We start from the raw sequence: 23232 nt of genomic DNA, 5'->3' as shown, positions 1-23232 counted from the left end.
GATCCCTGCTGGCTGAGAGCAGAACTGCACCCAAGGGGAAAGGGCCCGACAGCTGAGAAGGCTGGGACTGGGTTTGTGTTTGCTGTTACTGCCAGAGTTATTGGTGTTTGTTGGACTGGTTATACACATATGTATGTATATATATAAGTATGGAACTGTTGTTCCTATTCCTCATATCTTTGCCTGAAAACCCCTCAGTTTCAAAAGTATAATAATTCGGAGGGAAGGGGGTTACATTTTCCATTTCGAGGGAGGCTCCTGCCTTCCTTGGCAGACACCTGTCTTTCAAACCAAGACAACAGGATATTCAGTGCTGTCTGGTTTAGGTGTGGAAATTATCTGTTTCTCCTCACCCAAAAAAGACATTGTGGATTTTTTTACTGGAAGTACAGGAGGAGAAGGCAGCATTTTCCTTAGCAAGTGAGAGGAGCACCGAAGTTCTTGAGAATGCCATTAAGGACAGAGACGTGTCATTAATGAGTCATTAGCGTTACTAATAACCTGAGAGTGGCATTAAGGACAGAGTTAATGATGAGCAGGTGAAGGGAGCTCTCTAAAATGCTTTCACCACTTCCCAAAGGAGCAGAGAAAATCTCATCTCCGTGCTGAGGGCAGCTCCAGACTGCTCAGGGATGAACAGGGAGGTAATTTATCCATGTGTGGAGCAGGATCCTCTCCTGAAACCCCGTGGTTCGGCTTGTTCTCCTCACTAAACCCTTTAACCAGCCCGGGATGGGGCTGGGGGAGGAAGAAAAGCCTGGCTCATGCCAGAGGGAGGATCCCTCCCCTGAAATCCTGCACCTCTGATGGGAAGCTGCTGCTGGCATCTGTTATCCATGGCTGTTGAACACACATTGGATTCTGAGGACAAACATGGAGTTGTCAAGGATTTGATTGTTTTTCCTCAGCTGTCTGAGGAGTGTTAGAACCTATTGGTTTTGACAGTGCACCTCAACTGGGTCTTAAAAATAAAATCGGTACTACACGCTCTGTGAAATTGGAGGAGTGTGGTGGATTCCTCAGAGGACTGAGCTGCTTGATTTCGGCTTAAGGATGATGTTTCTCCACAAGGGAGTCACCAGTCACAATAATTACATTGCTGTCTTCTCATAATATGATTTATTTAGATGTTGCCGTATGAATTAATTCTCTCTAATTGCTGCTCTTCTCACTGTAAATCAGGGTTTCTTGCTTTCTGGAGAGTAGTGAACATGATCCTACACTGAAGTAATTAGTCCAATTAGAAAGGAAAGCAGATGTGGAAAACCAATTACTTTCAGGAATGTGTCTGCTCCTCTGTAGTCCAAACGCTGTTCAATCAAAATGTAATAGTAGTTTAATAAAACATTGTTTTATTCATAAACTCCATCCAGCGTTGAGACTCCACCTGCTCTTTTGGAGGAGCCACTTCGGGGCAGCTTTGAGGCTGGGGAGCTTTCTTCAGACTCACTCCTGGTTTACACAGCTCCAGTGAGAGAACAAAGTGGTCAGCAAAAGATTATGTCCCGATCCAAGTAATTTAAGAGCTGCTGTTAAAAAGAGAAGGCAGAAGAAGAATTGTTGTGCTGGTGAATTCTGCGTGTGTGTCAGCAGGGATTGTTCAAATTACAGGCAACAGCAGCAAGGTTCCCCCAGTCGCTCTGCTCAGAGGAGCTGTTAAATCAGCACTTGTGCCCAAGCCTCGAGTGTTGTAAGGAGTTCCCTGCTTGTCTCTGACAGAGGATGGCCACATTTAACATTTAACCAAGCAGTTCTGCAAAGCCTTATTCTAACAGGGATTTCCGCTAGACAGGCAGGACCTTGTGTGGCTGGAAGAGGTTCTGTGCGTGTCGCAGTCTGGAGGCAGGATTTGGTTTCCAGAGGATGCCCTTTGTTAGCAGAGGGAAGGAATCGATAAAACCCCGAGTGCGGGACGGGGAGCGCTCAGCACTTTCCCTGTAATGAACTTTGCAGCGCTGCTGACGGAGAGGCAGCAGGGCCAGAGCTGGGCAAACACAGCTCCTCTGTCACCAAACACCGTCACAGCGGCCTCCTTGGGGGATGTTTTCTGAGCTGTTCATTAAAATACCTGCAGAGGAGTTTTGCATTGGAGATTCACCCATCTATTTTCCTCTATCTGCCGCATGGAAGACAAGTGTTCTCATAATTGGGCCATTAAAGGAGGTGTTGAAATGTTACTAATTGTCAAAGGCAATTAAGTATAGCAACATGTCACAGGTAAATTAACGAGGCTCCAGGTGTTTTGAGCAAATTGCAGTTCTGTGAGTGTAAAACAATTCCAGCGTTCTCTGCTGCTTGTCTGTAGAGTTTTGGTGTGCTCTGATTTGGGGTTTTTGCATTCACTAAAATGCTCATGTTGCTGTTGAGAAGTACAAGAACAGTACTCGCCAAGTTCCTGCAGACACCCCTTATCACAAGCAGAGATCACTGCTATCTCTCCCCTCTCTCGCAGGGAGCGCGGCGGTGACCGCGGAGCGCCGCTGGGGAGATCCAGGGGTGGAACCTCCGCACGAGCACCGTGGGTTCGTTCCCGCTGCGCTGCTCCCCATGCAGACGGGGGGTTCCAGAGTGGCCGCGCTGCCAGCCCCGGTGCCGCCGTGCCCTCGGTCCCTGCCCGCGCCGGGGATGCTCGCGGGGACCGCAGGGGTGGCACTGTCACACGGGCCCTCATTGCCACCCTTTGTTCCTTTTCTCTTCCCCGTGCCTGGCCGCCCTCGCCGCCAGGAGATCTGTGATTGTGTGCATGTGCACACGCGTGTTTGAGGGTGGGTGGAACCCTAATTGTATATTATTAAAATATTATGGTTTTTTTTCCCCCTTCCAAGCTGTGCCAACGCGCAGCACCTCCCCGATGTCTAGTGCAGCTGGCTCCGACTGGCACTTGCAAGGTTGTCCTCCAGGTGCTGCATCAGAAATCTTTTGACACAGTGTCAGTAATTAAGTGTACAATTAAGAGAATGTCTGCAATTAAGTTCAATCAGTCAGTCAATCAAATCTACATTTGTAAAGGGTTTCTAAAGGGCCTCTCATCCAAACCTCCCCTCTGCTTCTGAGCTCGGCAAAGTTAACACCAGACAAGGCAGCGTTCATTTGAAGCAACTCGAAGGGCTGGAAGGTTTGCATTGAAATGGTGTTTGAGGCCAGGCTGTCTCTTGAATAAAAACTGGCTTTAAGTGAAGCATTTAGGCACAACAATGAAATGCAACCATTAAAAAAGCTGAAAAGTCGTGGCTTTCCCAGCAGTGTGTCTCCCTGGGCTCAGCAGTGTAATTCCTCACCTTGTTTCCTTGGGGAAATGTTCAGAAAGAACAGATATTTTGCTGGAATAAGCCAGCCTGGTTTTGTGCCATTTCAGGGACCTTTCAGCTCCTGACAGTTCAGTTTTTGACAGGGAGGTTGCAGTGGGTGAGCACTTGCTGCTTTTATGCTGCCCAGTAAGAGAACCTGCCCTGCCTGGGGGTTTATTTGTGATTGTTTCCCTCCAATACACCAGGGATCCCTGTGCCTGAAGGCTTTAATGCATCTCAGTACAGCACGGGACTTGCACATGCAACCTGCCAAAGAAATGTGCCTCAAATCCACCCCTTCCACGGGGATTCTCCAGTTTCCCTCACCAAGCTGCAGTGACAGAAACCATTCAGGGTTTGATGTTGACAAACAACAGCAGGAGAGGGCACCGGGTGTGAGGTGCCCCAGAAGCTCCCAGATGCTGGTGCAGACCCTGCTGGCTGGCACTTGTTGGCTGCTGGGCCCTGGTCTCACTCCTTTCCCCCGAGAGGAACCTTCTCCTGTGTGAATTGCCAGATCTGAGTCATCAGCTGCTCTCTACGGCCTGGGAATATTCAGTCTCTAGACTGCAGATATTACTCCAAAGAGTAACTGGAGGGTTTTTCTTGTCTCTGGTGCTACATCAGTGTGAGCAACAAGCCGTGGTTCCTTTGATAACGAGCTTGCATTTACACAGCACCTGTCAGCTCTGAAGGGAGCTCTGCTAACTCAGCCCGTGCTGACAGAGCCTTGTCCACGGCGCTGCACAGCTCTGGCAGTTTGTCTGCTGTCTCGTTATGTGCCTTGCTTTAATGTATGGAAAGCTGTTACCCAAAATGTCCTTCATATAGGGAAAAAAAGAACAAATGGATGAGTAATGTATGACTTGTAGTGCTGTAAACATTCCCCAGCATGTCATTAATACCCAGCTTTATTTGTGTCTTCATCCACAGGCCTCTCCTGCCCTGCACAGGAGGGCTGGGGAGCTGAAGCCAGGCAGGGAGGGGAGGAGGGAACGGTGAGAAGGCAAATTTTGCTCCAATGGATCTTCAGCAGCAGCAGTTCTCCACACAGAGTTCTGCCCTCCGGACCTGGGGCAAGGTAGGACCCCTTGTTTTATTACTTTTAGTTGGCAAATACACAAAGTTGTGCGTTTTTCATCCACTTGTGCTTGGCATGTAAGACCTGCCCTGGTGCACTGGCACTCCTGGTTTTGCTAAAAGGATAACAACGGAAAAAACTCCAATTTCTGCCCAGTGCTCTTGACACCCACCACCAGAACTCCAAAGAATGGCTTGCTGAGCTCTCAGGTGCTCTGAGGGAAAATCCTTCATGAAAAGGAGGTGTTAAGGGCCGGGTTGGATGGGGCTCTGAGCAGCCTGGGATGGCAGAAGGTGTTGGAATGGGACAATCTTTAAGACCCCTTCCAAAGCAAACCATTCTATGAAAAGCCATCAAGAGCTGGTTTTGGTGGTGATGAATTTCAAGGTATGGAGTATGAGATGGATAAGAAAACCTGAAGCAGTGCAGAGCTGGCCAGAGTCCCATTTGCAAATCTGTAGTTGCAGTGATTTGGTTTGAACTCGAGTGGAACTTCAACACTGAGCAGGGAAAGCTGGTTTTGTGAGATATTCAGCACAGGGGCTGTGCTGGGCTCAGGAATGGGCCTGGAAATAAGGACCAGGAGCTTTGACACTCACTGAGGGGGAGAGCTCAGCAGCAGGGTGGGAGGGAGCCGGTGGCTGTGCTCTGTGTTTGTAGGAAAAGCCATCAGCAAGTGGTTCCCAAATGCTTTTCAAATCAGTCAGAGAGAAGGGGCCGGGGAAAAGAAGGATTAGGCAGGCGGCTGAGGAATAATACAGGACAATAAATTCTCAAAATCTGCTACTAAATCTATCAAGGCGAATAATACATCCCGATGGGAGGAAGACATTATTTGTTTTTTTGTTTTAAATTTGCCAGATCTCCTTTTTTTTTGCATTTGTCTCAGGGAGGTGAGGACTTTGAAAAGGCAATTACAACTGGTGAGTGATTAGTGTTAGATGTGACACATTTATGCATCAAATATTTAACTGCATTAACCTTCAAGGAATTTACACTGACACCTTGAAAGATCTATCCTGTGCTCAGCCTGAAAAATCTGAATTCTCCAACTTCCATCTTATTTACATTAATTTTATCACAAAATAAATGAGTCTAAAATATTGATGGAGTTTTTCCAGGTTCTGAAGGTGGTGTGGTAGGAGAGTTGGAGGGAAGCAGGCACAACTGGGGATTCTTTAGGGAGAGATTTTTGAGGGAATGCAGTGGTGCAAGTGCACTGAAATGAGGTTATTTTCTGGTTTCTTCCCTGGCTGTCCCATCCTGGAGGGAAGATGACTGAAAGGGATGAGGTTACACAGCTCGTTTATCCACTTTAGGGTTTAATTTCCTGCTAATAAGGTATTTAAACCTTCCAGAAAGCAGCTTGTGGTCTTTGTAGACTTTTAATCTTTACACATTATGCAGAAAGGAAGTACATGCTCACAGAGGGTTCTTACTGGGGATTTTCAGGAAATATTCAGGTTATTAAAGAGCTCCTCGTGCTGCTCCTCTCCATTTCCCAGCAGTGTGGTCTCTGCCTGGTGTATCCAAATTTCCACGTGGTTCCCCAGCTCTGGCAGTGGGAAGCAGCTCCTCTGGTGCTGGTTCAGCTCCATGTCTCTTGTGCTTCACTCCACTGAAATCTGGTTAGGTACGAGACAGACTCCGGTGGAATGAAGGACAACAGAACCCATGGATCGTCCTCATTTCCCTCGGGAAAACGCGGGCGAGGTTTTGGGGTGCTAAGGTGCCTTTAGGGACGCCCGCTGGGTCACCTGCGATGTTCGGGCGTGTGAGGGAGGTGTGAACTTGGTGCTTGGAGGGATTCTCTGGGCTGAAATCATCCTTTTCCTTTCCCCCCACCATATCCGTGTTTTTCACCTCTGTAACTTTAGCTGGAACAAAGCGGCCGCTTTGGACACTTAGTCCTGTTAATTGTGGGAGCAACCGAGCCAAGGATGTGACAACCTCCGTCTTTTGAAGGCCTTTAAGCCACCAGGAGCTTCTGCAAATCAAATGCTCAAGGCGTTTTTTGTCTTTTATGGCTTTTACAAGGGAGGTGCGAGCAGATAATGGCCACGGCCTTAAACCCTGAACTTACAAAACCCAGGGAATGCCTGGAGGCGATTTTCCTCAAAGTGCCGGTCCTTTTTAGAGACCTCTGGCCATACTGGGAGTGCGTTAAGGTACTGCTTCCCTTTAGCCGAGATAGGGGAGAGATAATCCCATTTAGTCCCGGCCCCAGGATGTGGGAACTGGGGTTTGCTCCCTTCAGGTGCCTCGTGAAGCCCGGGCAGAGCAGGGAACTCATCCCCTGTCCCAGCGTGGCACTGCCAGGCTGCCCCTGCTCGTCCCTTCTGTGAGATGGATCATGGATATCATGGGATTGCCCTGTGGCACCATGAAGATTTAAATAGTTTAAAACCCTCTAAAAGGTGTTCGGCCTCTTCCTGAAAGCTTCCAATCTGTGAAAGAGAAAAGTAATGAAAATTAAGACTGTTAGGCATATTCCACCTTCAAAATCCAACCCATCCCTACATCTGTGCAATAAAGACATTTCTGAGATTCCTGTAAGGGAATCTGTAGGTTGAAATATTTTACTTTATGGATATATCCAGGGTTTATCTATAAAATTAACAAATCAGAACATAATGCATATCCTTAGCATCGCATGTTGCTTCTCCTCTAAATAACTGAAAACAGTAAGACAAATCTACCTTGAAACACACAAATCCCACGAATGAAATGAAAATTCACCACATCCCAGCAAGGAATTGCAAGTGGTGCTTGCAGTTTGGGTGGCTTTGCCAAATTAAGGTCCCAGCTCCTTCCTCCTTAAAGCCTGGGGAAACTGGGGCTTTCAGAGGGGTCCAGTTCTGACTTTTGGCAGATCTCCCACGCACTCGGATAACTTTAGATTTCAAATTTTTAATTTGCTTACACTTTGCAGCTTGGGAAAAGAGAGCTTAAGGTGCAAAACTTGCCTTGGAGCTGAACTGAAATGTTTGCCTGCACTTAAATTAAAAAAAAAAAAAAAAAAAAAAAACAAAAAAAACAACCCCGAAAACCAACCAAAAACCCAACCCACAAACCCCCAGTGCGGAGGTGCTGATGGACGATTTAACAGAACAAATAGTTCAGGGTGTTTCTCTCTCTCTCCCCCTTTTAAATCTAAACCTGCTGCTGCCTTGAAGCCTCTCCCTTGGTTTTGTCAGGACTTGTTAAAAGCTTCTGGGTAAGCCCTGAGAAAGGGTGGCCTAGGCAGGAACCCATCAACTGAAATTCCTCTGTGCAATCCTGGCTTATTTGAAATGCCTTTTATCAGGCAAGTTAGGACGGGCTCAGCCCCGTAAATGCCTCATGCGCGGCTCCCGGCCATTAACCCCTTCCTGCCTGGGACGCACGGAGCCCAGCACAGGGAGCAAACAGCTGCAGGCTGGGTTCGGCTCCAGCTTCCTTCGGGAGCAGCTCAGATCATTAAATCAAGGTGCTTATCAGCGAAATCTCACATTAAATCAGTGGTAATAAAAACCTGAAATACGAGCTCCAGGGACCCACCTCCAACAGCTCCCCTCCACTCTGAACAACCAATTTCAAGTGTAGGGAGCTGGGATTTTCAAATTTTCATGAGACACCCCTTGATTCTTGCTTTTCACTTGGGAAAAGTGAAGGGTCAGGCTGCAGCTCCCCCTGAACAGCAGCAAAGGTCTGCTGCATCCTCAGAAGGGGCAAACCTTTAACTAAAGGTCAGGTAAACTTGTACTGGACCTCCCTGAACTTTAAAGTGAGCAAACGTTTCTCTGTTCCTTTGTCTGTGGAGGAACCAAGCAGTCAAGGCAGATGCTCTGAGCCGGCTGCATTGGCTACACTGAAAGGGCTTTGCATGAACCCCAGGGACTGCAACCTCTGGAAATGCAGTGCCATGCCCTGCGTGCTCTGAAAAGTGCCAGGAACTCCCCATCCTGGAGAGAAAATAGAAAATAATTCCTGTCCCTGTAATACTGGCTCAGCTCTGACACTGGGACTTCCAGAGGCAGCACTTCCACAGCCCCAGCCCGATCCAGCTGTTGTGTCCCACAAGAACCTTTGGGCTGTTCCTGCTCAAGGCACGTTCTGCTGCTCATTCAGGGGGTTCCTGCCTTTCTCAGGCGTTACCCTCACACTTTTCCAGATGTTTTGCTTTCAACTGGCTGCTATTTCTTTCAAAAGGGAAATTTCTCTTGGTTTTGAGGAAGTTTTACCCCATAATAATCAGCTACACTTGAAATTGGCTTTACCCCTGTCCATTGCACGTGGAGAGGAACCTGATGGTTCAGCAGCAGCTGAAGCCAAAGCTCCTGGTTCTCTCTTGGAAAAGTGAGAGAAGGCCTTCGGACACTTTTGCTGGTACACAACAGCTGCCACAAGACATCCACAGAAAGGGGGAGATGCAGCCTGAGCCCCCTGGTCCCTCTGCTCCCAGACATCAGGAGGGAGCTCACCCAAGCTAAGCCTCAGCGTCTCACAACACCACACCACAATGACTTTGGGACCTCAGAGACCTGCGCAAACTCAAACTAAAGCAAGTTAAAACTGTCTCCATAAGGCAAATTAACAAATGTGACTGTTTTCTAAAATATTTCACTTCTTGGGATATCACTGGATAGGTAACAATTTTAAGTGATTCACAGAAAAATCAACAGAAGAATCAACTGATGAAAATTAAGTTAAATCCTTACAAGTGGTGGCCTGGAGAGCAGCTCAGATTTGGTGTTTGTTGCACCAGTGCAAGTCCAGAGGGACTGCAAGGTTCTGACCGAGTCCGACTGTTCTTAAACCAACCTCCACATTCTGGGTGGTTTGGGAAATACCTCCCCACGCGCCATCAGCTGCTGCTTTCAGTAACTTTGCTATCACTTATGACTTGAAACATCCCCAGGAACTGTTTAAGAAGTTCTCATTTTTCCTTTTAGAAGCCATGTCCTGGCTTCAGCTCCCACGTGGCCCTGGGCAGCTGTGTTGGTGTTTGTAGGGAATGAGCTGCGCTCCTGCCACAGGAACGGGATTCATTGGGACACCTCGTTAAAGCATCCTGTGTCTCCGCTCCCCAAACCCCCATCTCCACACAGGTGACTCCCAGACCCTGCCCCGGTTTTACCCAACCCCTCCGGACACGTGGATGGAGCAGTCACTCACTCACCTGGCTCTGGTGAACAGGTCCCAATCCCATCCCGCGGCCGCTCCACTCAACTTTGAACCAAAACAACAAAAGCAGGCTAAGGAGGCAAGAGACTCAGCTAGAACAGTGGGCGAGTAAGGAAACTGGGGGGTTCTTTCTTTCTTTCTTTCCATGTTTGGAGCAGACTCGGGGGGCGGGGGCCCAGGACAGCGCGGTCCCGGCCCCGGCCCCTCCCGGCAGCCGCAGGTGCGGCTTTATCCCCGCGCTCACCTGCGGCCGCAGCCAATGGAGCTCCCGGCTCCTCCCTGCCCGGCCCTCCCCGCACTCACAAAACCACCCAAACGGCCCCAAAACACTCCAGCCTTCTCTGCTGTTCCTCCTGCTGCGCTCCAAGGTCTTGCTTATAAACCCAGTGTTAACCCAAAGTATAGGAAAAAGTGCATTTTAATGTTTGCCCCATTAATTGCCTTTTTTTAGTTGCCTTTCCATACAAGAAATATTTCATTTTGCTTTTCCAAAGCTGCTAAAGAAATGGGAAATGTGTTGGGAGAGCTGGCTCTTGAGTTGTGAGGTAGGGACCGTGATGTAATCACTGTAAACTCAGAATTCAGGTCAAGAATCCACCGTGGGGGTATAAACTTGTAAAGAATTTGGGTAGTAGAACTCTGGACGGTGCAGGGATGCTCTGTCCAAGGGCCTCCATGCAGTAGTTTTAATTCCAGTTCTAAAGGGGTCCCGTTTATAGTGGAACTCACTGTGCATGCTGTGAACCCCTGGAGCCTCTTCCTTTCCTCACCCCTTCCTCTCTGCCCTCCTTTGGGAGGGGGTGCCCACCCCTGGCTGGCCCTGGGGCTGCCCTGCAGGGTGGGCACAGCTCTGGAGCAGTTTCCTTCCAGCCTCCCAGCCCATTCCTGTGCGAGAGCTCAGCAGGCCCGGCTCGAGGTGCCCGTGCTTTGCATGGAGCAAAAATATCCTGGGAGGCAGAGTTCTTCTGGATTTTCTAGGTCTACTCATCTGCACAAATGAAAATATTCCAGTTGGTTCGCCTTTCCAGTGGAGTAGGGCATAAATAACTAAATAACAAAAATTAAGTTTTACTGCTCTTTTTGTTTTCTTTTTATAGTGCTAACAGCTTACTCCCATTCTTCTACACTGTTTTCTGTGTAAGGACTGCACACAAATCCTGATGTTCCTTTTGTTTATTGGGTAAATTAGACTTCCCAGACCCTGGCTGCTTTAGCAGTCACACAGGTCACAATGTTTGCTGCTCTAATTTGGGCTGTGCTGAACTGCCCTGAGCAGCAGTTTCCAGCACAACTGCCCACAGTTAGGAATGAAAATCTCTGATTTTTGCCCACACATTTCAAGCACGGAGGTGAACACATCAGTCTGTAAATGTGGCTCCTGCAGCACCTTTAGAGAAAGGGAAGTCAGTGTTTTTCATGTGAGAAATAAGAACTGAAGGTTATCACTGTTCATTTTCTGCTTTTATTTTCTCAGGGGTCTGTGAAACCAGAGCCAAACTCGCCACAATTTTCACTCTGCACAGTTTGAAGCCGGGGCTGTTGTTCTTTCACATACAAATCTGATCTTTATTTGTTTTATCTCCTACTGGAAAATAACAAATACCTTTAAAGTTTACAGCTGCTACTGTCAAGGACGGATAGGGAGGGACTGGCTGGGGCATGGAGAGCTGCAGGAATGTCCTGTTGTTCCATAATACCCAATTATGTCAACTACCCCTTCCTTTAAACTTTCAACACGTCCCCGTTAGGTGGGAAAAGCTGCCAGCACATCATAAAAGTGCTCCTGCAAAGCCCAGCCCTGCTGATGGAAACGTGTCAGGGGATGGAGCTCTGCCCTGCAGGGTCTGGGAGGCACATTCCACCCCTTGGCTCCTGAGGAGGAAACCTGTGTGGTCTTGAAGGCTTGTCAGCTCTGACCTCTAAATTTGTCCCATAAATGGGATCAATTTACTGGGTCTGGAGGTTTGAGACATCAAACACAGCCCAGGGAAGCTCAGGGCCACGTCTCCTGCAACTGCCCACTGTAAATTCAGTCCACAAGCAGGTGGAGAAGAATGACTTGGGGGTTTTTCACTGTCTGCGTCAAAAGTTTATGATTGCGAAAAACGTATTTATAAAGCAGCTGCTTCTGCCTCAGACTGTGCATTCCTGATGTCCCCATCCCAGAGAAAGGACCCATGGAGCCTTGCTGGGTCTCAGTTTGGTTTCCCTGGTGTGCTCAGCACAACCAGCCCTTCCTGCCCCTCTGCCTGGGCACTGCTCCCTCTCCCACACGCATGAAAGGCAAAGCAGCCCGGGACCTTTCTGAAGTGGAGCCAGAACTCCCTGTTTGATCCTGGCGAGGCTCCTTCCCGCCTGGTTCTGCTCTCAGCAGCGCTGGGTGAGACCTGCAGGGTTTGCAGGGTGTCTGTGGGAGCAGAGCTCGAGCCTTTCCCAGCCAGTCCCTCCCCTCAGCTGCTCCTCTCTCTGCTCTGAACGGGGCTTTTTGCTGGGAATAGTGAGAAACACGTGCTGCAAAATTAAGACTCCGAGCTTGTAATAAAACCTTTGTATTCTGGAAAAACAGAGAGAAAGAGAGAGGATGAGGTTTGCCTGGGTTCCTTTGAGATTTATCCCTGTTCCATCACCCAAACTCTTGTTTGGGACTGTGGATTTATCACTGGAATTACTGATTGCTGTCACTGCTCCTGAAATCCTGCTTACAAGCTGCTCTGGCTTTATGGCAGTAGCTGCTCAGGAATGCTCTTGCTGACAGCTCAGCAGCACAGGAATCAGGTGGAGCTTCACCACTCAGGTGAATTTCCCCAAGCAGCGCTGGTGTGATGCAGGTTTGTGTTGGAGATAAAATGATTTTATTTTTTTCGAACAACTGAAAAAGTGAATAAATTGGAGCGTTCAGGCAGTGCCAAGCCTGGGGCTGGTGCAGGTGGCAGGATGCAGTTGTGCTGCTCAAGTGAGCAGATCTGGAGATGAAGATTCTTCTTCCTTGAGAAGACAATGAGGAGCCTCTGTGCCAACTTCTCCTCCCTCAGCAGAGGATGGTGGCTGTGAATTCCTGTCAAAGCACCCAGGGCTGGGCAGGGCCCCTGCCCCGTGGGTCGAGCTCTGCCAGGCTCCTCTGGGGGAGGAGGAGACTCAGCAGCTGCTGCCCCATCTCTGCTCAAGCTTTCCAAAGGGGCTGGCACAGGGGAAGGGCTTAAATAACCTTCAAACGAAATAATTAGAGATTGATTTATACCTTAATTGCACAGCAGTATCCCAAGGCTCTGGAGGGAGCCAGGCCTGCTCTGCCTTTGAAGATCAGACAGAGTGGCTGTGTTTTAATTACGGAAGGGTTACCTGCATTTTCTGTGTCTGCAAGAGGTCAGGAACTGAGACTTATAGTAATTCCTGAATTTCTGCTGTGGAATAGAACTTTAGAAGACAATTTCCCCTGGCCACAGGGGCATTGATCAGAACAACAGTCCTAACAGAGTGTTTGGCCAGGGCAGCTCATTGCTGTCAGTGAGTTTTACCTGTAAAGTCTGTCTAAACCTTATTAACAAAGATATTTGTGCAGAGATGCATCTTCCAGACCCACCTGCTGCAGGCATCAGGCAAAATCAGCTCTGCAGTCCCCAGTCACTGCAGGATTAAACCCTCTCTGTGCACACTCTCAGGTCTGGGAGCTGGCTTTGATGGTGAGGAGGCAGAGTGAATCACCCTGCTGACAAAACTAATGCAACAGTAATTTCAAAATAAACCTTTTAAGCTGATGTATGTGGTCTAAAACCACCCGAGCATTGCTTAGGAGTGTATTTTTCAGTTTCATGTTTGCAAAAGAAAAAAAAAAGCAAGAAAAAAGTCTCGGCATCTGCCTTCCCAGGGAATGAACTTTTAAGCAGAAGAGATGAAATTTCTGATTCCTCTGTGAATTTTAATGCCCCAAAAGAAACATTTAGCACTGTTTTAGCTTGCAGGTCACTGGAGGTCTCTGTCTCTGTGCACAGCTGGGTTTTAGGAGCCCTGTTTGCCTCATCTTGGGCTGGAATTTGGCTTCCCATGCTCCCAACCAAAGGGAAAAACTGATGGCAGAAGTTCAGGGCTGAGGAGGGAATGCATAAGGCAGCTGATAGAACTGAGTCACAGGCACAGATAAATGTCTGCAGAGATCTGTGTTACTTATACTGCAAAAACGTACAGGGAAATGCAGCACAAGGTGGAAAATCAAACTACACAGAAACCTCTTTGCTGGAAATACCGGGGCAATATTCCTTCCTCTGCTCTGGAGTTTAGAGCAACGCTAAAAAGTTGCGTTCTGCAATCACAGGCATTTTAAAGAACCTGATAACTCTTGCAGGTGAGGGGACAGAGGATAACTTGTTTTCCAAGGAATTTGTGCACCCCTAAACTTGGATTTGCTTTCTTGGTGCAGCACAGGCTTGGGGGAAAGTGCAAGCTTTGCTCTGCCCTCCGTACTGAGGGGTTTCCCAGCCTTCAGTGACAAATTCCCTGCACTGGAGGAAAATATTCCTCCCCCAGTTTGCAGGAAGCCAGCATCAGATAAAGCAGGGTCATTCCATGCTTGTGCCAGCCTGAGCCTTTTGGGGAAACTTCAAGTTTGTTGGGAAATGTTGAGTGCTGCTGCCCTGGGGTTGAGCAATCGCTGCTCGTGAGTGTGTGTGATCCCAAAAACACCAGCAGTGCTTCTGGCTCCCTCCTCATAACACTGCAAGTGCTGACAAAGCTCAGTTTCAAAATGTAGTAGTGCAAAATTTGGGCTTAATTTGGATAAGTGTTCTTGGCTTCTGGAGGCTTTTTCATACCGTTCTGGCCTTCCCTGAATCCACTTCCTGATAATGCTAAGAAGTGGCAATGTGTTTTTTCGTGGTGTGATTTTTTTTTGGTGATGAATGAAGCTGAAAATACCGAGAAGTTTGTTTTCTCTTTCGGGGTTCTTTTTGTGTTTTTGCTGCCCAGAGACCTGGGATAGTGGGAGGTGTCCCTGCCCAGGGCAGGGGGGTTGGGATGAGATGAGATTTAAGGTCCCTTCCATCCCAAACCACTCTTGTGATTCCATAACACAGATTCTGGTCCAACCCAGCTCCTCCTGTCCCCCTTCCCCATGCCCGCGGTGCCCATCCCGGGATCCGCTCCCTGCCCACGCCTCCGGGGATGCTCGGGTGCCGGTCCCGGTGGGTCAGAGCCCTTCCTGCAAGCCCCTGCTCCGGAGCTGTTCCAGCACGCCCCGGGCTCCTGCGAGGCTTTGTCACCTCATTCCTGGCCTTTGTGTGCGGCTCAGCGCGGGCTGGGAGCAACCCGAGCCCTTCCCTGCCCGACAAGAAGGAACACGCTGCCTTATCTGAGCAGCAATTCCAGCCGGGGCCAGGGACACGCCTTTGGGAACGCTCCCTGCTTCAGCCTCCTTCAGCTCGGTGCTGCCTCGACTTGTTGGGGATGTTCGCGAGGCTGACAGTGCCTCTCTGAGCTCTCCTGCCCGGCAGTGCCCGCTCAAATCCAAAGAAAACAACTTCAGGTTCGAGCGGAGCCTCGCCTGGGTCGGCTGGTGTCACGTTCAGGTTTCTGCAGAGCTGGGGCCATCCAGGCTCTGCTGTGGGTATCAAATATTTGTGTGTATGGGCCCTAGTTTTGGTGGGGTGTGTTAAAGTAACACCCACAGCCTTTGTATGGGGTTTAGAGAAATAATTTTTAATTTGGGGCTTTGTTCCTCTGGCCGAGTGAGCACTGGCTGAGTTCAGGGATGTGCACAGGGCAGCTGCTTGACAGTCTGGAATCTGAGGCTTTGAAGGGAACAACCAGTAATTTCTGTTTCTGTGTCTGTAAGTGACACCTCCAAAGGCAAAATCACCTCCTCCGGGGGCCTTTGAAGCTGCAGTCACAGAGAGGCCCCATGTGCTGCATCCCACCTGGAGCATCCCACCTGGAGGGGCACGGAGGAGGTGAAGCCCAGCCAGGGGCTGTTCTGTAGGGTCAGGGATGTGCAGTTCAGGAGAGGCTTGGGGTGTCACAGGGAGCCCCTCCAGCTCCTTTCCCCATTCCTGCTGTGGGAGCACCTCTGTTCAGAGCATTAAAACCAGAGATGGATCATTTCAGTCCTTCTGCAAAATCTCTGCTGCTCTGGGCTCTGTGCAGATGGAGGACAGAGGAGGGTTCGGGGATGTGTGGCTGTAGTCAAGCAGGACATGAAAGGCTTCAGAGCAGTGTTTAAGGTGATGTCTCAGTGTGGCAGTCCCGGGGACTGAGGTGCAGCCAGCACTGACGGAGTTATTTTGGTTACCAGGGTGGTGTTTACCAGGGCAGTGACTGCCACACATCCCACGGGCAGCGAGTTCCGAGCCTGCCCCACTCGCGAGGAGACAAAGATGGGTTAGAAACAGCACCGGGGTAACACCAGACCCAGACTGAGGTAACTGGGACGATAAAAATCTCCTGGCAAGGCCCGAAGCACGTGGTTGAAGCTGGCTGAGTCTCGGGTGCTCCGTGGACCAGGACCAGGCGGTGCCAGAGCTGCTGCCCGGGGGCTGCTGGCTCCTCTTCAGCCTTTCCCCTCTGCCCTGCCCAGTGTGGGATGCAGAGCTCCGGGGCACGTGAACAATGCCGACCTCAGGAACTCTGACCACACCTTGGGGAAAAGAAAATGAAGGGCTGCGAGGTACCGTGCAAATGCTGGGCTGTTCTTACCTGCCGGCACCAGCCACGCCAAAGCCGTGCAGCAGCTGCTGCGCTCTGATTCTCTCCTGCGCTATTTACGGGGGCGATGAGCGTTCCCAGGCTCTCCTGGCTGAGGTGCCATCTCAGCTCGGCGTTTTTGATGGTGACAATTATAATGAGACGGAGGAGGAGGAGAGGCAGCTCAATTTTGATTCGGATCCTTCTGCCTTTTTAAAAATTGAAGATTTCTAACTCTCAGCAAAATCCCTGCCACAGGAGACCTTGTTTTACATTCTGCCTTTTTGCAGACCTGATATTGACGGGCTTTCTGCAGAATCCCAGTCTGGCATTGTTCTGTTAATGGTGGAGTGAGGAGGCGTTTGGTTGCCTTCCCTGATGTTATCTTGTATTTTCATGTTCTGAGAGGGCATTTTTGGATGTGTAAGAAACCTGTGTTAAATATAAACATAGATGCTACTTTAGGCAATCTGTCTCATTCAGCCAAGACTCAAAGCTGTTTCATAGAGAGTAATTTTTCTTTTTGTTGACTTCAGTTCATGAACAGTGGAAAAGTCTGCACTAACTGGTCTAGAGATGAGTGATTGATCTTCACTTGGGATGGGCAGAAAGTGATTTTGCAGACATTGTAGGTGTTCCCAGAAAAAACCCAACCAAGATTCACTCCCCGCCGAGCTGAGAAAAACACAGAACTCTTCCTTTGCCCCTGCAAAGACGAAGCAGAGCACCCAGGGCTGAGCGAGCCTGGCCCTGTCCTGCCTTTCAGGGTGTCTGTCCTCAAGGCACTCCTTGGGAAACAGAGTTCAGACACAATCTCTGTGTTGTGACTGGGAGGGGGGTTGGAACCAGGGGATCCTTTGGGATTCTTCCAGCCCAAACCATTCTGTGACTCCATTCTCTGATTCTGTGGCTGGGAGAGGCTCTGGTGACAGGATGGGCTCGGGTCCCTCCTGGTCTGGGTGTGCCAGAGCGGCTGCAGAGCTTCATCTGACACCTCCCTGCCCTGTCTGAGCTCCTTTATCCAAGTCCATTTTGAGGGAGTTACCCCAGATCTCTTCCAGAACAAGGAAGCAGAAAATCAGGCTGGAACTCTGCAGGGATTTTCATACCCGGCCTCTGCCCGGGGCTTCTCGTGGCTGAACCTGGTGTCAGCTGGAGTTTGTCAGGGGACATCCCAGGCTGGGGCTGCAGAAAGGCGAGGCAGGATCAGGGTGGGATCAGGGTGGGCTGTGTTCCCTGTGGGAGCTGCAGGCTCTTGGCCAGGGCTCAGAGCTTGTCAGGGAGGGTTTGCAGGGGACCCCGCAGTGCCCCTCCCTGGGTCCCGCTGTGTCACCCACGGGCTCTGGGGTGCGGCGGTGGCTCCGTTGCTGCTCCCCTCAGCTGACCTGACCAGGTGACGTCCTGCAGCTGGGAGGGCTCAGCCTGTCTGTCTGTCTGCCTCCCTGGGCTCAGTTATCCCCCCCTCATGCCCCTGGCACCAGGCAGTCTGTCCCCACCCAGGCTGCAGTCACTGCTGTCACTGGTGTCACAAGGTGACAAAATGGGGTCCTTGGCTGGGCCATCCCCTCATTGCAGTCACAGAGCGAGTGCCACCAATGTCACCAGTCCGACCCTGCTCAAACCCCTCCCAGTACAAACACTGCAGGCCCACAGCTCTGCTGGGCAGCAGCTGCCCCTCAGCAGGCACAGCACTGCTCAGTAAATACCACAGCCACACTCTCCTCTGCTGTGAATTAAGTTTTATTTCATCTGGGCAGCAAACATGAAGCAACTTGCTCCATCCGTGTGTAGCTCTGGAATTGCCGTAGCAGGGGTGTCGAGCAGCCAGGGCAGTCTGACATCAGTCCCTGTCTCACAGGGAGAGTCACTTTCTCAATCACATGCAAACCTTCTTTGTCTTTACTTGCCGACCCTTGCCAAGCTACTGCCTTTGGAGGCTGGCACTGCCTCTTGCTGCAGAGCTGAAATAAACTGGGTTTGCTGGAGCCCACCTTTGTTAGGGACAGGGGTTTGGTGTGGGGCTGGACCTGCCCCCGGGGCTGACGGGGCTGTGCTGGCACACGCCTCACACACATCCCGTCAGCACAGGAGAGATGTGGGGGATGTGTAGCTGACGTGTAAGTGATGTGCAGAGATGTGGAATGGGATGGACAGAACATTCCAGAGGCAGTGGGAGCCAGGCAGGGACACAGACCCGAGGGAAACAACCCCTCTTCATTTTGCACATCGTAGAATCACAGAATGGTTTGGCTGGGGAAGGACCTTAGGGACCCCCCAGTGCCACTCCCCTGCCATGGGCAGGGACACCTTCCACTGGGAATAAAACATTGGTTCAGTATGTGTCAGTGGAGGAATAAAAATCAATATTTAAACCCTCACCAAGCAAAAAACCCAGCCAGTATTTCAGGTTTAGATATGTCCCTAAAACCCCTTTGGATACTGTCATCGATTACCCCAAAGGCAGCACAAGCTGGGGGATGATTGGAGGCAGCCTGGGAAGTCTGGTTTTCCTCCTGAATTCCAGGAGTGGGGAATATTTTAAGGGGTTCACGCTCATTTGTGATTTTAAAGCTTCTTACTGTGAAGTGCAAGACCAGGGGCTACGTCTTCAGCTGGCATAAATCTGCCTGGCTGCATGCAGATAAACTGATTTACGCTGGCTGAAGATCTGGCCGTGGATGGAAGAGATGGAAGCAGGTGGATGTAATTTCTCTAAATTTCCACTCAAGCTGCACCCGCCTGGAGCAGCAGGAATTGAACAGCACTTTCCCTAAGAGTAAAAAAGTTATTAACTCCATATTTGTGTTAGTGCCTCGCCACCCGCCCTCACCTCGATCATCACACGTAGCCATGGGCTGTCTCTGGCAATGACTCTGTCTCCCCAATAAAATTAAAAATCACTTTTGTTTCATATCTTTTTAATCAGACGTGTCCTTTTTAATAAAGGGCTCTGCTCTTTAAGGGGTGATGCACTGATGAGCAGCAGGCTCAGAGGTTATTGCATTTCCCTGATTTGAATTTCTCTTTCTGCATTTCAGCTGTAAAAATAAAGCTAAACCAAACTCCCCAAAGCCTCTGCACATGCAGCACAAGCACAGTTTCTCTGCCTGCCAGTTGATGCCCAGTGTCAGTGCATGTGTGGCCATTGTGCGCTTTGGTGTAAGAACAGATTTTATTCCTGAATGTCCAGTACAGGAAAGAGGAGAGGCACAGCATAAAACAGACAAAGGCGAAACTCCAGGAATTTGCTGAGTGTTAATTTTATTCAAATAATTCATGCAGATTTCCTGAATTGTTCCAAGCTTGGAGAATCGAACAAACCCAAAATGGCTCTCTAGGTTTAGTTTCTTATATTGATTCATTTATTCCTGGGATTGTTTCAAACACAGATCTGAAGTAACTTTATGAGCCAGATTTTTTTTTTTCCCCCAAAAGTGAACAAACAAGATAATGAAACCTGAGGAATTCAGGAGGCTTTGGAAGCAGCAGGTTTCTATCCTGCCCCACAACGTGTGTAATTTGGGTTTCCGGAGGATGGCACTTCCAGGTGGTCGGCATCCCCTACCTGGAGGGGACATTCCCAGAGCCCCATGGTCTGGACTGGGCTGGGATGGTGTGGGGTGCTCAGCAAACGTTGTGAGGTGCTTGAACCCTTCCCAAATCGAGCTCTGTGCCCCCCCTGCTCCCCCAGCCCCGGGAAGTCTGTGAGGGATGAAACCTCCCTTCAGTTCCAGCAGAAGCTGCGGCTCCGCAGCTCCTCGTGCGCTGCGGTTTTGGGGTTTTCCAGCACGGAAAGAGTAACTGGGGGCTATGTTTTCAGGGATGGCAGAGCAAAGGCAATACACTTGCAGGATCTTTGCATGTTTCTGATCCCGAGGCTTTCCTGGGCCGGGTGGTTGCTGCACAAGTCAGAACAGCACCAGGCTCTGCTCCGCCCAAATCCACCCCGGGAGCTGCCGGGCTGGGCTGGGGCTCTGGGGACTCTGGGGCTCTGCAGCTTCTGCCTTCCTGCTGCTCTGGAATGTCCTCACAGAAATCTCAAACTCCAGGTGTGCAGCAAGGGAAGTTCAAAGCAGAAAATAACAGAAAATAACCATTAGTGACTTCAACAGATTTTCTTTTGCTGATCAGCCTCCTATGGAGATCAGTTTCACATGGAAGCTGATCCTGGCCACGAATTTTGCAGTTAACCCCAAAAGATCTGGTGCAGTCAGTGCTGATCTATTGCACATGGGGGGATTTTGCCTCCAAATGCCCGTTCAGCACCCAGCTCTTAGATCTGAAAAGTTCTTCCTAGTCAGAGCAGCCAGGCTTTGCAGCACTCACTCCCCCTTTGCTGCAGGCACAAATTGGTGCAGAACCAGGCTCTGATGGTACAAAAATGCAGCACAGAAAGGTGGGAAAGGCTCCTACACAGCCTAAACTCACCATTTACAGAGTGTATAAATTATTGTAAACCAACCCTTGCAATTACAAAGCTCTGAACAAAAACACGTTGGTGTTTTCAAAGGATGAGAGTGTCAGCTTTGCAGGGGCAGGGTCATTTCACGAGTTCTCTTGTCCAGGTAGAAGTTGTGTTGTCCAGTTTAAGCCTCATGGACTGGGCTGACTGGGCTGTAGCAGAAGGTGCTGCCAAATCCAGCTGCCAAATTCAGCAGCGCTCCCTGAACTGCAGTGATGGCAGAGCTGGGCACCGAATGCTCATTTTAGCACTTTTGGGCACAGAACTTTGCCAGGTCATCCCTCCGGCTGAGTGCCACCACCTCTGGAAAGTCCCTGCTGGGGAAACACTTTATCACGGACCAGGGCAAGTAAATAGGAAAAGTTAACATCACATTTCTGTGCAAGTTTAAGATACTGTGGGCATTTGTCTTCTGGATTAGCCTATGGTCTCTCTGTTGTGGCTTTTCATGCTCCTCCTCCCACTGCTTTCCTGCATTGGAGCCATGAGTGGAGTCCAGGTGTGTCCAGGTTGGGGTTCAGAAATTCCTACCCTGGGGTGGAGGGGGAGGGAAGAAGGAGGAGAAGAAAAAGAAGAGAAATGAGAAAATCAAGTAGGCTCCGCCACCTGCCACATAATGATGGGTTCTGGAGATAAGGCTGCTTTAAGGTGCATTCCAGACGTGTGGGTCCTGCCCAGACACAGCACAGAAGAAAAGGGAGACTTAAAACAACAGGCAGCTCCTCCTCCCCCCGTCAGGTGTGCACACAGCTACGAGGGAACAGCCGGCCCCAAGAAAACCTCTCTCCCTGCCGATGTTTTCCTACAGTTCTGATCCAAAGCCCCCTTTGAGCACACAGGTACCTCCAGCCCCTCGGATCAAGTCGATGCCTGTCCCTGGGGTTAAATCCAGAGCCAACCCAAATAGAGCAGCTCCCAGAGAAGCTGCTGGAGAATGCCCCATCCCCTTCGGTGATCCTCATCTTCCTTAGAAAGGGAAATTGCAAACAACCGTACATCTCTGCCTGGAAGAGGAGAGATTCCTACAGGAGGAATTAGAGCAGGGTTAGGCTTTAATGTTGCACCCCATGGAAACAGCGATCCTGCTCTGTGGTGTGTGGGATTCCAGGTGTCCAGCTGGGATGAGCTGTGGAGTTTGGAGCACAGGGGGAGAACAGCAGGACGAGTCTCCATGTGCTCACCTCGCTGGAATTATTCTTCCCCCACATTGCCTTTATGCCCAAGGGTTCTGGGCCCCAAGGGAGACAAGAATGAGGCCTTTGTATCTTTTTTCGAGGTTTTTTAGCACTGTAAGCGTCCCTCTCGGGGGTGTGCAGAGTGGGGACAGAAAGCTGTGGAGTCACCGGGACTTGCCCCAGTGGAAACCGAAGAGAGAACAGTGGGTGGTTGTAACGGCATCCCAGGAAAATGCCGGGGTGGTAGAAGTGGAATCACCCAGTAAAAATGGGCTGTAAAGCTCCCAAATTCCAGCCTCTCTTGTCAGGCTATTTCTAAGCAAATCTTCTGTCTGTTGCACTGTAAAAATAAAGTGTCAGGCACGGGGTTTGGATGCAAATGGGAACATAACTCTGCAAGATGGAAGTTTTATCTGGAATCTGAGATTTTTTAGGGTGGTTTCTTTTTAGGGTGGAGTAGTTTCTTTCAGAAAGGCAGCTATTTTTAGAAAGTAAGAGATGGATGCTCCTCTCTGAAGGGCCCACCTCCTGTTTGTCTTCAAATGAGGAGAAAAAACCCTTTCTTTTTCCATTAAAAAAGACAGGGAAGTAGTACTTATTCCAGAAGTACTTTGCCTCTGCTCATCCCTCCACATGAAACCAAAATTCCCTCCCAGATTGTCTTTTGTCTCTCATTCCTTCTCTCTCATTCCATATTTCATCAGATTTGGCCAACAATGGAGATGTTGGAACTTCATTAGAAATGAAAGTGAAATCTAAATGAATGTCAAAATGGAAACCATGTCTATAAATATTTGAAGAGACCTGAGCTGAGGCAGGTTCCTTCCCCTTTGGGTCAAAGGCAGTGTTGGTGTACAAAGGTATTTTTGCACTTTGGAAGAGACATTTTTAAACAGCCTTCAAAATAGATATTCAAATCAATTCCAAGTGGGCTAAAGCCAACAGAAAGGTTAAAGTATCTTTTATAGTCACTTTCCAAACTTTAGTTTCCTTATCTTAATGCTCTGTGGAGCTTTCTGCCCATTCAGTCCATTTGTATTCAACTCGGGGAAGTTTCCTCATAATTACTCAGCCCCATTAATTCCCCAAGGTCCCAAAATGCAAAACAATTCTTCACAAGACAGAGATTGCTTCTTACAAGCTTTAACAGGAGGGGAAGAAAATAAAAGGTATTTAAATGATGTGATCTAAGGTAGGGTTTCAGTGCTGAGCCATTTCCTACAAGAGAGGGTTCAGGTACTACAGGACTGCCTTAGGAGAGGCTTGCAGCCTGTCCTTGCTCCTGCCAGAGCCAAACCCCCTTTGGCATCGACAGGGCAAGGCCATGGAGGATGAAAATGGACATTTTTCCCCTGAATTCAACATAATCCAGGCAAAGGGATTGTTCTAAAA

The 23232-nt window shown here is 49.5% G+C and overlaps 1 long non-coding RNA gene across 1 annotated transcript in view; it reads left to right on the top strand.

Moving 5' to 3' along the window:
- Positions 1–23232, top strand: part of LOC138098955 (uncharacterized) — a 39163-nt gene that overhangs the window by 11336 nt on the left and 4595 nt on the right. Inside the window, exon 2 of the long non-coding RNA XR_011146667.1 lies at positions 4221–4368. This is a non-coding gene — a long non-coding RNA (uncharacterized lncRNA). The remainder of the gene's footprint in view (positions 1–4220; positions 4369–23232) is intronic.

This window comes from Aphelocoma coerulescens, chromosome 26, assembly GCF_041296385.1.
Source record: "Aphelocoma coerulescens isolate FSJ_1873_10779 chromosome 26, UR_Acoe_1.0, whole genome shotgun sequence".
In the NCBI taxonomy this organism is placed as follows: Eukaryota; Metazoa; Chordata; class Aves; order Passeriformes; family Corvidae; genus Aphelocoma; species Aphelocoma coerulescens.
This window is presented reverse-complemented; position numbering and strand designations above follow the sequence as displayed.